The sequence below is a fragment of the Lagopus muta genome, chromosome 2 (genome assembly GCF_023343835.1).
Source record: "Lagopus muta isolate bLagMut1 chromosome 2, bLagMut1 primary, whole genome shotgun sequence".
NCBI classification, from domain to species: Eukaryota; Metazoa; Chordata; class Aves; order Galliformes; family Phasianidae; genus Lagopus; species Lagopus muta.
In genome coordinates, this window is record NC_064434.1 from 102,264,590 (window position 1) to 102,275,739 (window position 11,150).

General features: G+C 45.5%; 1 long non-coding RNA gene across 1 annotated transcript; it reads right to left on the reverse strand.

Annotated features, from left to right (window-relative positions):
* Nucleotides 1-3,405: 3,405 nt before the first annotated feature.
* Nucleotides 3,406-8,009, reverse strand: LOC125689075 (uncharacterized). Its single transcript, XR_007375016.1, has 3 exons — nucleotides 7,916-8,009; nucleotides 5,805-5,901; nucleotides 3,406-5,303 (listed from the first exon to the last, which is right to left on the reverse strand). It is a non-coding gene; the product is annotated as an uncharacterized LOC125689075 (long non-coding RNA).
* Between the last annotated feature and the right edge of the window lie 3,141 nt (nucleotides 8,010-11,150).

Below are 11,150 nucleotides of genomic sequence, written 5' to 3' on the forward strand. Positions count from 1 at the left end.
TCTATTTAAATTGACAGGTCTTTTCAATATAAAAATAAAATCAGATTTTTTTCAAAGTAGATGACGTTTGCTTTGTTTCCTTTGGGAAATCAGTTTTGTCAGGTTTTTTTTCTAACATAACTTTCATCATGAAACTATCACAAGCTGCTTCTGCTGAGGAAATCTGATGTGGCAGAATAGCACGTTCCCTATTGATTGCTGTCACAGAGTGAAAAAGGCACCTCATCTCCATTCTCTAGCCAAGATTTCCTTCCTTCCACCCTAGTTTGTTTAAATTAATATATACATGTATATATATATATGTGTGTGTGTGTATGTATGTGTGTATATATATATATATACATATATAAACTTAATATATAGCCTTGGAGAGGAATCTTACCTAGTTCAAGCTCTGTGCTTGATTGATTTCAGTGACCTGGCCATGCGTGGTAGCCACATAATAGCATTCTGTTGTGGAAAAAACTCATTTATCTGGCTTTGTAGCAAGCTCATTCAGCTTCTTCATCTTAGCATATTACATGTGCTGATCTGTATGGATATTCCCAGGCATTATGTCTCCAGCAGACAACGACTTTGGTTTTCTTACAGTAATCCAAAGTGTAGTTTGGCTCTGGATGAATCTGTCTGAAGGACTAGGCCAACTATGTGCCATCTTAGATACGGGTTGTAGATTGGATTTCAATAGATGGGGTAAAAAGATTCCCCCTATAATCTTAATTTCATCACTGTATTTGTAGGTGGGGGGAAGGCAGGCTTTGCCTCTGTGCAGTGATGATAATACGTGCTCCCCACTCTCCCTGCCCTGGCTTGGTTTGCCTGACGTGGCTTTTGCTCAGCCAGTGTTTGCTTGTCAACTTTTTCAGTGTTGACTTCCTTCCTACAGATACTTCATGCATTTGCCACAAACGAGCCTCATTTGCTGTTTCATTATGTTGAAAAACGCAGGTTGGTTTTATTTTAATCCAAATATCTCTCTTCCTTTGTTCTTAGCAACCAGGAGAATTGTTAAGAAAAAATAGTTAAGCTTTTCAGCAAGTATTCAAATCTGAACTGAAAACTTGCTTTATTTCTGCCACAGGCAGAAATAGTTGTTTTGGTTTGTTTTTCAATAAATTTGTATGCTGTCCTGTTGAGATAAGTCACTGTCACTTTGCCATCATAGAACTCGAGGGAAAAGCTACTTTTTTGAGTAGGTGCTACTGTAGCCTCTTACCTCTGCTGCATCACAGTATTAAGATAAGCTTTAAATAACATCCCTCAGGCAGGCAGCTTACCTTTCTGCAACGCGTTGTTGCATCCTGTTGTCCCAGCTAAGTGTACAAACCAAGGTTGCAGTGCACATCTGCATATCCCCAACAGCTGGAGCAGGGCTCCTTGCCTTCCTTGTGCCACGTGCAGGGTTCTGCTTTGGTGTTGCTGGTGCAAGGAGAAGCTCAGGGAGGAGATGAAGTGTAGGACTTTGCTTCTGCATTTTAAGGTTGTTTTGAAAGCAGTTCCTTCATTTTAAAGTTGAGGGAAACATTTTCTATTCTAGGTGACAAATAAAGCATATTATGCATCTCTAACAGATTTAGGATGATGCTGAGGGGCATCTTCCAACTGCACAACTTGTGCTCCTTCCTGTAACTTAAAAAAATCTTTCCACGAAGCTGAGGAACAGTAATTAAATTGTAGCTGCAGGAATAATGACAGATACGGGCCTCTTGCCTACACCTTTTCATCACCACACCCATCTCCCATCTGCTTTTTGTTTGCCCTAAAGCTTAAGTGGTTTCAGGATCCTCTTGCATGCATGTTTTCACTGTGTGCCCATTTTAAATCTCTCCAAGTATTTTAATGAATTAATTAATTGACAGTTGCTGACCTCAACACAAGTACATCCTGTAAGTCCTGACTTGCATCAGGCATTTTTCTGAGCAGAGCAGCCCTTTTGGGGGCTGTTCCAAATCTAAACTTTACTGTTGTCCAATAAATTCCCATTCTGAATCACCCAGTGTAAACTTGATATTGCTTTCCTGCCAAAGCATGAAGTACAAGGGTGGCATTAAAGACATGAGAAGCAATATTTTGGGAAATGCCCAGCCACTCAGCTTCCTTGGAATATTCCATTTTTGTCTTTTCCCATTGCAGTGTATGTCAGTGCTACTTCAAACTACCCTGTGGCAAGTCTTGTAAAAGCTGAGGGGATTTATGCAAGCACCTGTAATGCTGGTAAATAGTTCTCTGTAAGAAAGTCTTGTAAAAGGGGAGGGAGGGGCTGGGGCTTCCTATAGCATTGCTGGGTGATAGCCTGGAGCTGTAACTGGAATAACCTATGAAACATTCTCAGTGATGGAACCCGTGTACCATATGAGAACAAAATGTTGTATGATCATTACCCATTATCTAATTATACAAGAACTTACAGCCCTGGAGGATGAAAAACTAATTAAATTGTTACCACTTTTTAAAAGATAGCAAAGAAGTGAGGAATATTTGGGTTTTTTTTGGTTCCTGCTCCGCTGCTCATGTTTCTTGAGAAGTGAATGAGGCAGTGTGGTGGGGATGTAGTGCTCTGCGTACTGATTCTGTTAATGCTGCAGGAGGTTGTAGAGGCAAGGAACTTTCTTCTAGGAGTGGACTGCATACTCAAAAACAACTTAGCTTTGGAGTTGCAACTCTGCAGTAAGGAGGATTCACTGATTCACTGTCCCAGCTTATCCATGAAAGCAGCTGATGCTGAACATTGCTTACCTTCAGTGCAATAAGGATGATCATTTACAACTGAGGATTTGCTCGTGCAGAATTTTAAACAGAGTATGTCTAGAGTACTGGATCCTTTGGTGTGGATGGAACGTGGTGGGAGAAGGCTTCGGTTTTTACTGCACTGGGGCTTGCAGTTGTTACCAAGGAAAAAAGCTGCCTGTCAAAAAAGCAGTGGAATTTTCTGCATTGTTTCAGGTCCTGCAGCTTTTGTACCAGAGGTACAGAGGATCTCTGTAAAGACCTCAACCTGAATGCAGCAGCATTTAGCACCTTAGACTCTAATTTCACTTTCCAAACAGTAGTGACCAGCTTCCACCTCACGCTGAAGTGCATGCTTTCTTTCAGAGCCTTCATTCCTTCCTCTCAGGATGCGTACACTATTGCTTTACTTGTGAAATCGACAACCACTCACAGCTTAAACCAACATCCCCAGGCACAAGGAACAGACCAGCCTCTTGAGAGCAGAGTGAGCCCCACTAACCTGCTGTTCTTTGCTGTTGTAGGGTGCAGACAGGTTTCATCCTGGGGCTAAGGTCAGCAAGGCAGCACACCTCTCCTCTGTGTTGCAGCAGCAAGCGATGGCTGTTGTTTGGGAATGAACTATTCCTCCTCTTGTGCCAGCAAAACCAGTAGGCATTCTCAAAGCAGGCTGTGGGCCACAAAACACAACGCTGTGATTGTGGTGCACCTGATAGCTCAACAGCTCACACCTGGGATGGGACAGACTATTACAGAGCAGTCAGCTTTGCAGAAGTACTGTCCAAACTCAGTGGCTAATTATTTTAATTGTAGTAATTATTTATTCCAATATTTTAAAGAAGGGCATAATTGCCTGTAAGAGACTGGGAATGAAATTTCAGTGAGCACAGTGACCCCTGGCAGTTTCTGGGGAGCAGTTGACGTGCCATCCACATTCTCACACCAACATGGGCACGTACATTTCTGGGTCGCTGGTGATCTTGGCAAGATGACTTGTACACTCAATCTGGCTTTCTCCAACTTTCCCCAAATACACAGGGTACATTTCTGTTGTGAAAGGTGGGTAACTAACTTAGGAGATGGATGGGTCCCTTATTAGTCAGCGTGCATGCTATTTATGGAGGTTTGCTTAAGGAGTGGGTCAGAAGGAAGTGACTTTTTTTTTTTTTCTTCCCCATCCCCCCAACATTGTAACACAGTTGTTGCTTTCAAGAATATGCGTGGTCTGTTTTCTTCAGACTATTGGCTGGTCTGGTAAAATAATTAGCTGTTGGGCAGACAGAGAGAAAGGATCACATCTGCACAAGACAGGAAGACTGGGACAGTAGAAAGGGGAAAAAAAAATCCCAGCTTGAATCACAGCTGCCCACCATGCATAGTAACAGAGCTTGCCAAGAATATTCAAATTGATTTAGGGAGAAAAGCTGAGGAAACCGTTTAACCCCAGCCTGCTTGGATCCATGACAGTATCTCTGTAGAGCGTTCCCACGTTGGGCCAAAAGAAGGATTTTCAAGCTGTGTGTTTCACCAGCCATCCTCCTCTGCCCCCCTTCCCGTTGTGCAGCAGGAACACAACATACACACTGACAGGCGTGAGGCTGTGTGCTGCAGAGCAGCTTTCCGCACGGAGAAAATTACCAAAGGTGGGAACATTTATTTCATATTGATGGGATTAAGTTGTAATTGGATTGTGTGATTCAAACCAAGATCCAGGCAAATGATTTGGGATTAATTTCAGACAGTGGGAACCTTTCTGCTGCCTGCAGCGCATCCTGCGTTAGGCTTCCCCCATGAAAAGCACTGTGCAAACAGCATTCTGAAGGCCAGAGCTTTTTGCTTCAGGGTTTCTGAGAGCACACATCCACTGCAGGCTGCTTGCAGGTCGTGAGGATCGCACATCAAAAAAGAGGAGTGGTAGTTTGTTTGGACACGTGAGTCGCACCGTGATTTCCCTACTTAAATAAATCTATTATCCACAATCTGTAAGGTGATGCTCACTTAATGATTAAGAACAGTTTGTTGGGAATGTGGGTTTGTGTCTCAGAACCTGCTGTCCCAAAGACCATCTTCCTACAGCAGTCCCACGGTCAGTCTCAAGAATCTCTCTGGGACAAATCCACAAAAGGAGAAATGCAGACACGCACAGAGCCCGAATAGAAGTGCCATCACACAGGTGCTTTCAATAGTTGATTTGGTGCTCAGTTTGAGAGCTGAAGCTGTAATTTCCCCCTGAGCTGCAGGTGGGCCTTCACTGCCAGCTGAAGCGGCAAAACCCAACATCCAGCCCCCCCCAAACTTCAGTTTAGCTGCAGCCTCACTCATGTTGAGAGGCCTTGGGCAGATGAGCTATTTTTCAATTGAACCACAAGTTCTCTGGGTACCTAAATGTCTGCTGTAAGGCAAATGTGGGGCTGCTGAGACCCTGACAGCACTCGGCAGCTATGTGCTCCGTCCGTGCCGAAACCACAACAGGCCTCACCAGCAAGGCAACGCGCTCCCCATTGAGCTCGCCTGCAGAGCCAGGCTGCAAGATGTGTGCGCAAGATGTTTGGGGATCGGGTCTCACACAAAAACAGCTGCGGGAGGAAATGGGCCCAGTAGTCAGACCACATTCACCATTAATATTCATTTATGCACAAATACTAACACAATCATGGATGACTTCTAAAGGAATGGGCCTAAGTGACTCCAGGAAGAGACGCTTCTGGGCTCTGGACAAAGAATTTAGAGGCCACTGAACGGAAACCCAAACCCTCTGTTCTGTGAGAAGGATCTCTCATATTAAGGGAAGGAGATATCCCCTTATCACAAGGATTAAGCACCTCTGGGACTACCAGAGGTCACAGCAGCACCCTCAGCCTCTCCCATCTGACTGGTTTGCACACAGCTGGGCAGTTCTTGGGGACATCCTGCACCCTGTCCCACATGAATCAGTAGAAAGCAGCCCCCCAGCACAAGCAGTTCCCCAATGCATATCACTACACAGATACAGGCTCCCAGCTGCTCTGCAGCTCCTGTGAGGTCACCCTCCCCTCCAGCAGCACAGGGCCCTGAGCACATGTTGGCCATGAGCTTACCTTGCAGGAGGCTCAGATGCAGGAGTAACGCAGGCCAAATCTGCAGACAGGTGGATACCTTTTCCAAGGTTTGAGAAAGCATGTTTGTAGTTCAGTCCTAAAGGGATGAAAGAGGAGCATCAGAGCAGAGTTCATTATTCATTTTTCATTTGGAATGTTACTTGGGAGCCGTGAAATCACATTCCTGAAGCAGGCAAGATCAAACCCAGCAACATCCTGGAGAATGAGACAAATCTAGAGCCTCAAACTTAAAGCAGCAAGTCTGCAGCTCACGGCAAGAGACAACAGAGTATGATCAATGCAATTCAGGAAAAGAAAAATAAGGCAGACAGAAGGAGCGATGGAAAACAGAGAGCTTGTGGTAGGTGGAAGAACAGTGTTGAGCCACATGGTTCTGGCCTACCGATCACGATCACAGAGTCAAGACCACTACAAGCATATCTGCCGGCCTCGCTGCAGAGCAGGTGCTCAGGTGCTCTTCAGAGGCTGTGGGCTGCCCTCCTCTGGTCTGTGAGATGTGGCAGCAATCAGCCCGCAGCCACGGAGCACTTTTGTACCATTGGTAGAGCACAGCCATTGCTCGCCCCTGGCCAGATGCTGGAAGGAAATGAAATAAGCCTTAGGCAGGGGAAGATGTCCAACAGTGCTCCAGGGAGCTAAGGAAAACTTTATTTTGATTGTCCCAGCATTGCAATTTTGTTTAAAGTAATGGATGCATCGTGGCTTACACTGCCCTGGAAGCAGCAGTTTGAAGGGGATCAGAGCACAGATGGAGGTCTGGGTTTTCCTCAAGGACATAGCTTCACTTGGAGAAACAAAGCTGAGGAAAGGGCACAAGAGGGAGCAGAGAGAAAAGCCTTTATCCCCATGGTTTGTTCAAGTTCTTATGCTGGAGAAGTTGTTAAAGGGTAAGGAGTGTAAATCCACTAATGCCAGAAATCCATTTTTCTCCAAACCAAGTTCCTCTGTGAACCACTAGGAAAGAGAAAAGACACCAGACCAAATCCAAAAATCACACTGCTGCCTCCTCAGGCACCTCAGATAGATGGTTGTGCATCACCTTACGCTGCTGGTCCATCTGCCTTCCAGGATCTGCATGCACAAGAAGACGCCTGCCAACTTCAAGGGAGATATATCCATGTGCAGGACGAAGCCTGGAAACTGCGAGTAGTTGCACTTTTACTGCCAGAAGCAACATTTTAATCTAAGTATTGGCTCCCGACAGAGGCTGTATTCTAAGGCACTGCAACATCTTTCCTCCATCTGAATAATTGCGAGTGCCTGTCTTTAATCTGTTCTCAAGAATTGTTGGGTTTGATTTTATTTTTTTTTTTTTCCTTAAGTACAAAAGAAAATGTTTCTGTGTATACATTCATGGCAACGGAGCGACACAGAGACATAAACTAATGGAAGGTCCATATGTCGAGAGAATATTGTATGTAATGAGAACTGCTGCATTTTTGTAAAATGTAATGGGACAGATACGCAGCAGCTGTGGGTTACTCAAGAAGCAGCTAATTTAGCAAGCTGAATTCAAGGATATTTCCCAGATCTCCCAAACAATGAATAGCAGTGTTGTTTAAGATTACCATTATGCCTTACATCCTCCTTTGACTGGAAGCAGGGGGAGGAAGCCTCTATCTGCGCTTCTGGGGCAGAAGTACATGATTAGTGCCTAGCTATCATAGGAAGCCCCAGGGGAGCAAAGGGGTCTGGACTTGAAGGAAGGAAGGAAATCGTGTAGGATAAACAAAAAAGAGCCTCAGGAAAGCAGAGATGGGCAAGACTTGGTGAAAAATAGAAATGAGAAATACAAAAGGAAATGCTGAAGGGATCTATTTGAGTTCCAGCTAATATTAAACCTTAAAAAGCCTATCAACCCCACTCTAAAACATCAGCAGTTTATTTCTATGCACATAAGTTTGTTCTAAAGCAACGTAGCAGTCATTTTAAACATACAAAGCGTGAAGTGTTTAAGGCTTGATTACTCTTGGATTTCACTTTCCTGGGGATTTTACCTCCCTTCTCCCCCATAAAAAACAAAAATAAAGGAAGATATAGATAACCAGAACACAGTAAATAGAATATCAAGGCTCCAGTTTGTCACTCACCACTTCAACCAGCAAGGAAATGGTGCCAAAGGGACCTGTTCTCCCAATGTATTTCATGTGCTAGCAGCACAAGCACCCCACAGCTGCCCCAGAGAGCACCAAACTCAGTGCAGCTGTGGCTGCCCTGACCCCAAGTGCTGCCCAGCAGGCCCAGCTGTGCTGGATTGCATTGCAGCTGAGGCTAAGGGCCTCACCTCCGCAAGGCAGAGGCACTGGGGGACTTATACCAGGGTCTGCTAATACAAATGATAAGACAGATACTACCTGCTTCAAAAGAAACAAAAAAAATAACATAAAAATGGGACCAGTTCAAACGGTTGTGGTTTTGTTTCGATGGGGAAGGTCTGTGCATTGACAATGCCAGTGCTGCTAGGAGCAAACGGTTGCAGTTTGCAGCCACCTTTCTGCAGCTTGGAGGCATGGGGGGAATAGGGACAGGCTAATCTGGAATCCAAATTTGTTGCAGGTTTTGTACATGTAAACAGAAGTGGCCGGGCCATGCAGACAGTCTGGGGCCTTGTTACATCAGCTTGAGGATGTTGAGCATAGCATGAAAAAATCATCCCTTTGGGAAAAGAAAAAAAGAAACAAAACCCACAAGAACAACCCTCTTCCTCAACAAGTTAAGGTGAAGAGAGTTGGCAAAGGGTTTTCAGGCACTGTAACCTGGTAACTGAAAGGGTTAAGATAGGTTGCATTTCTCTGGTTCCCAGATCACGATGTTAGAATTTTCTCTTACTGTGAAAATACCCAAAGGCTTTGTTGCTGTGTAGAAGAAAGGCACTGGATTTCCACACAGACAGAATGAGCTTACACAAGGGAAGTACCAGGAAAATCCATCTCTCCTCACTAAGCTCTCCTCTCAGCTCCACGGATGGAGAGCAGAACCGTTCCCTCAAGCCTGGCTTTAGAGAGGCATTATAACAACAGCCTCTCCCAGGCTCAAGCCAAAACTTCTGCTTAATTACATAGAGGAGATTTTGCTCCTTCTACTAATGTAGGTATTAAAAATCCAAATGGCTTGTATAACGTTACATCAGGATCCAAACAGATCTACAGTAGAGCTCATCTGTAGTCAGCAAAAGGCTATCTGGGGCCAAAGACTTTGCTCTCTGTTGTTTCATTGACACATGCAAGCATAGGATGTAATTCTGCTCCCGGAATCACAGCTGGAGCAAGATAACAGAGCTAGAAGCTTTGCAACTACCTGAAATAAATACACTTTAAAAGAGATGTTTTTCTTTCTTAAACCCTTTTGAGCTGCTCCCTCATGTTTCACGGTAAACAAGTCCCACCCTGCTGTACCAGAAAGGCACTCTCACTCATTCCTTTGCATAAGGACAAAAAGCACAGCCCGTCAGGGAGAGAAGCCTGAATTTACTCATGAGACCAAAGGAAACAGCTGTTGCTTTCAGCCCAGCCTCTCCTTTATCTCTGTTTTGTTTATTCACGTCCCAGCTCATAGTGGCCATAGTGAGTGGGTCAGGGCTCTGAGCTCCCAGCAGCTCCCTGTGGTGGATGGAAGCCAGCTCGGTGCCAGCAGGATGGAAGAGCAGGCTTTCACACTGCTCAGTTCTCAGGTGGTGACAGTGGTAAATTCTTCACCTGGGCAGCCAATAGTGCAGACAGGAGCCAGGCTTTTGCCCCAGATTTTTGCAGAGGGGGGCAAACACTCAGAAAGTTGCATGAAGGAAGGCAAATGTAGCATGCTGAAAATAATGTGTGCCTTTTCACATCCCCTCCTCCTTCTTTGAGTCCATTGCTACCTCCTTTGCATCAGAGAGGGTGTTTACACTCCCCATCTTCTATAACAATATAGTGAACAGGATTATGCTCAAAAATCTGCAAAGATTAATCTGCAGAGAGTGCTGTGGTGTCATGGCATGCAGAAGTGGTGCAGAGTCCAAATAGCCCACAGATAGTTCTACAGAGAAGCAGGGAAAAGGTGCAAGGCAGTGACCTTGCAGGTATTTGCTAGAGACCTGCTACCCAGCAGGGAAAAAGACAGCAGAAATGAGCTTGGTGAGAAGAACAGGAAAATGGAAGGCAGGTCTCCCATGTCCTAATTCTAGCTGCCTTCATCTGTCTCTGTTTCTCAGCCAAAACGTGGGTGTAATTGTTCAGGCATAGCATGAAGCTGTAAAGACTCACAGTGGATAAGACATAGCAGGAGGACAATGTGATGTCAGCAAGAAGTGAGATGTTTTCCCCAGCACTGAGAGAATTAGCGAGCTAGAACTCCAGGGATGTCAGGACATCCATCCAAATTGGAAAGAGCATTTCAGCTCACCAGGTTGGCAGGGGGCAGGGGAACAGCACGGTCTCTCGCCTTGCAAGAAAAGCTTGCTGCTTTTTTGGAGTTAGGAACCACTGAGAGCTGTGAGTATTGCTCACATTCTTAAAGTGCTGCAAAACCCAGAGTCCCCACAGAGAGAGAGGCAACATGTTTGCCACAGAGAGGGGGAGAGGAGAGGTGAGTGCATGCTCGTGGAGCAGACTTCTTTCCATTTAACGGCGGATGACAGCATCACTTATTTTCACAGACAGCTATTTAACAGTCAACATAAGGAAGCATCATGAGTAGGGAGCAGCAGACGAGGCATAAATTACACAGCTAACCAAAGAATATGCTTCTTACTCTACTTTCAAGCGGGCCAGATGCCTTCAGACGCTGTTGACTGTTAGTCGGCGTAGAGAAACCCTTTCAAGCCCAGCTAACTGAAGTCACAATGTGTGCTTCATTGGCTCGGCTGCACGGGGATCTTCCCGGCTGAGAGCAGGATCTACGCGCAGCTGAAAATACGGTGGGAATGAGTCAGTTCCTTGGAGTTTGTGTGGGAGGCAAAGACAGAACTGTGGGTGGCTTCAAAGTGTTAAACAGCCTTTCATATTCAGGCCCAGCTTCTCAGAGGAATAAGGAAACGGAGCTATTCACCCTGTCTGGATTTAGTTCCATGCCTTGGGTCAGCCTTGAGAAAATTGCTGTCCGGTAGCCGCAGCCACTTCCCAGGCATGCAGGTTCATTTACTCCTGCGCCAGTTCAGCCTTAGATGTGGACACAGTTGGACCCTCACCCAGAGCAAGATGGTGTCTGGCTCTCCTGGTATCTTCAGACTGCCTCCAAGCAAGGCAGGAGCTCATGTAAGCTCCATCTTTCCTTCCTGCATCGTACCCCTGTTCCCTGAGCTGTCTGGGCTAACCCTGCTACCCACTCCCTGCGGTATGGGAGAGCTGT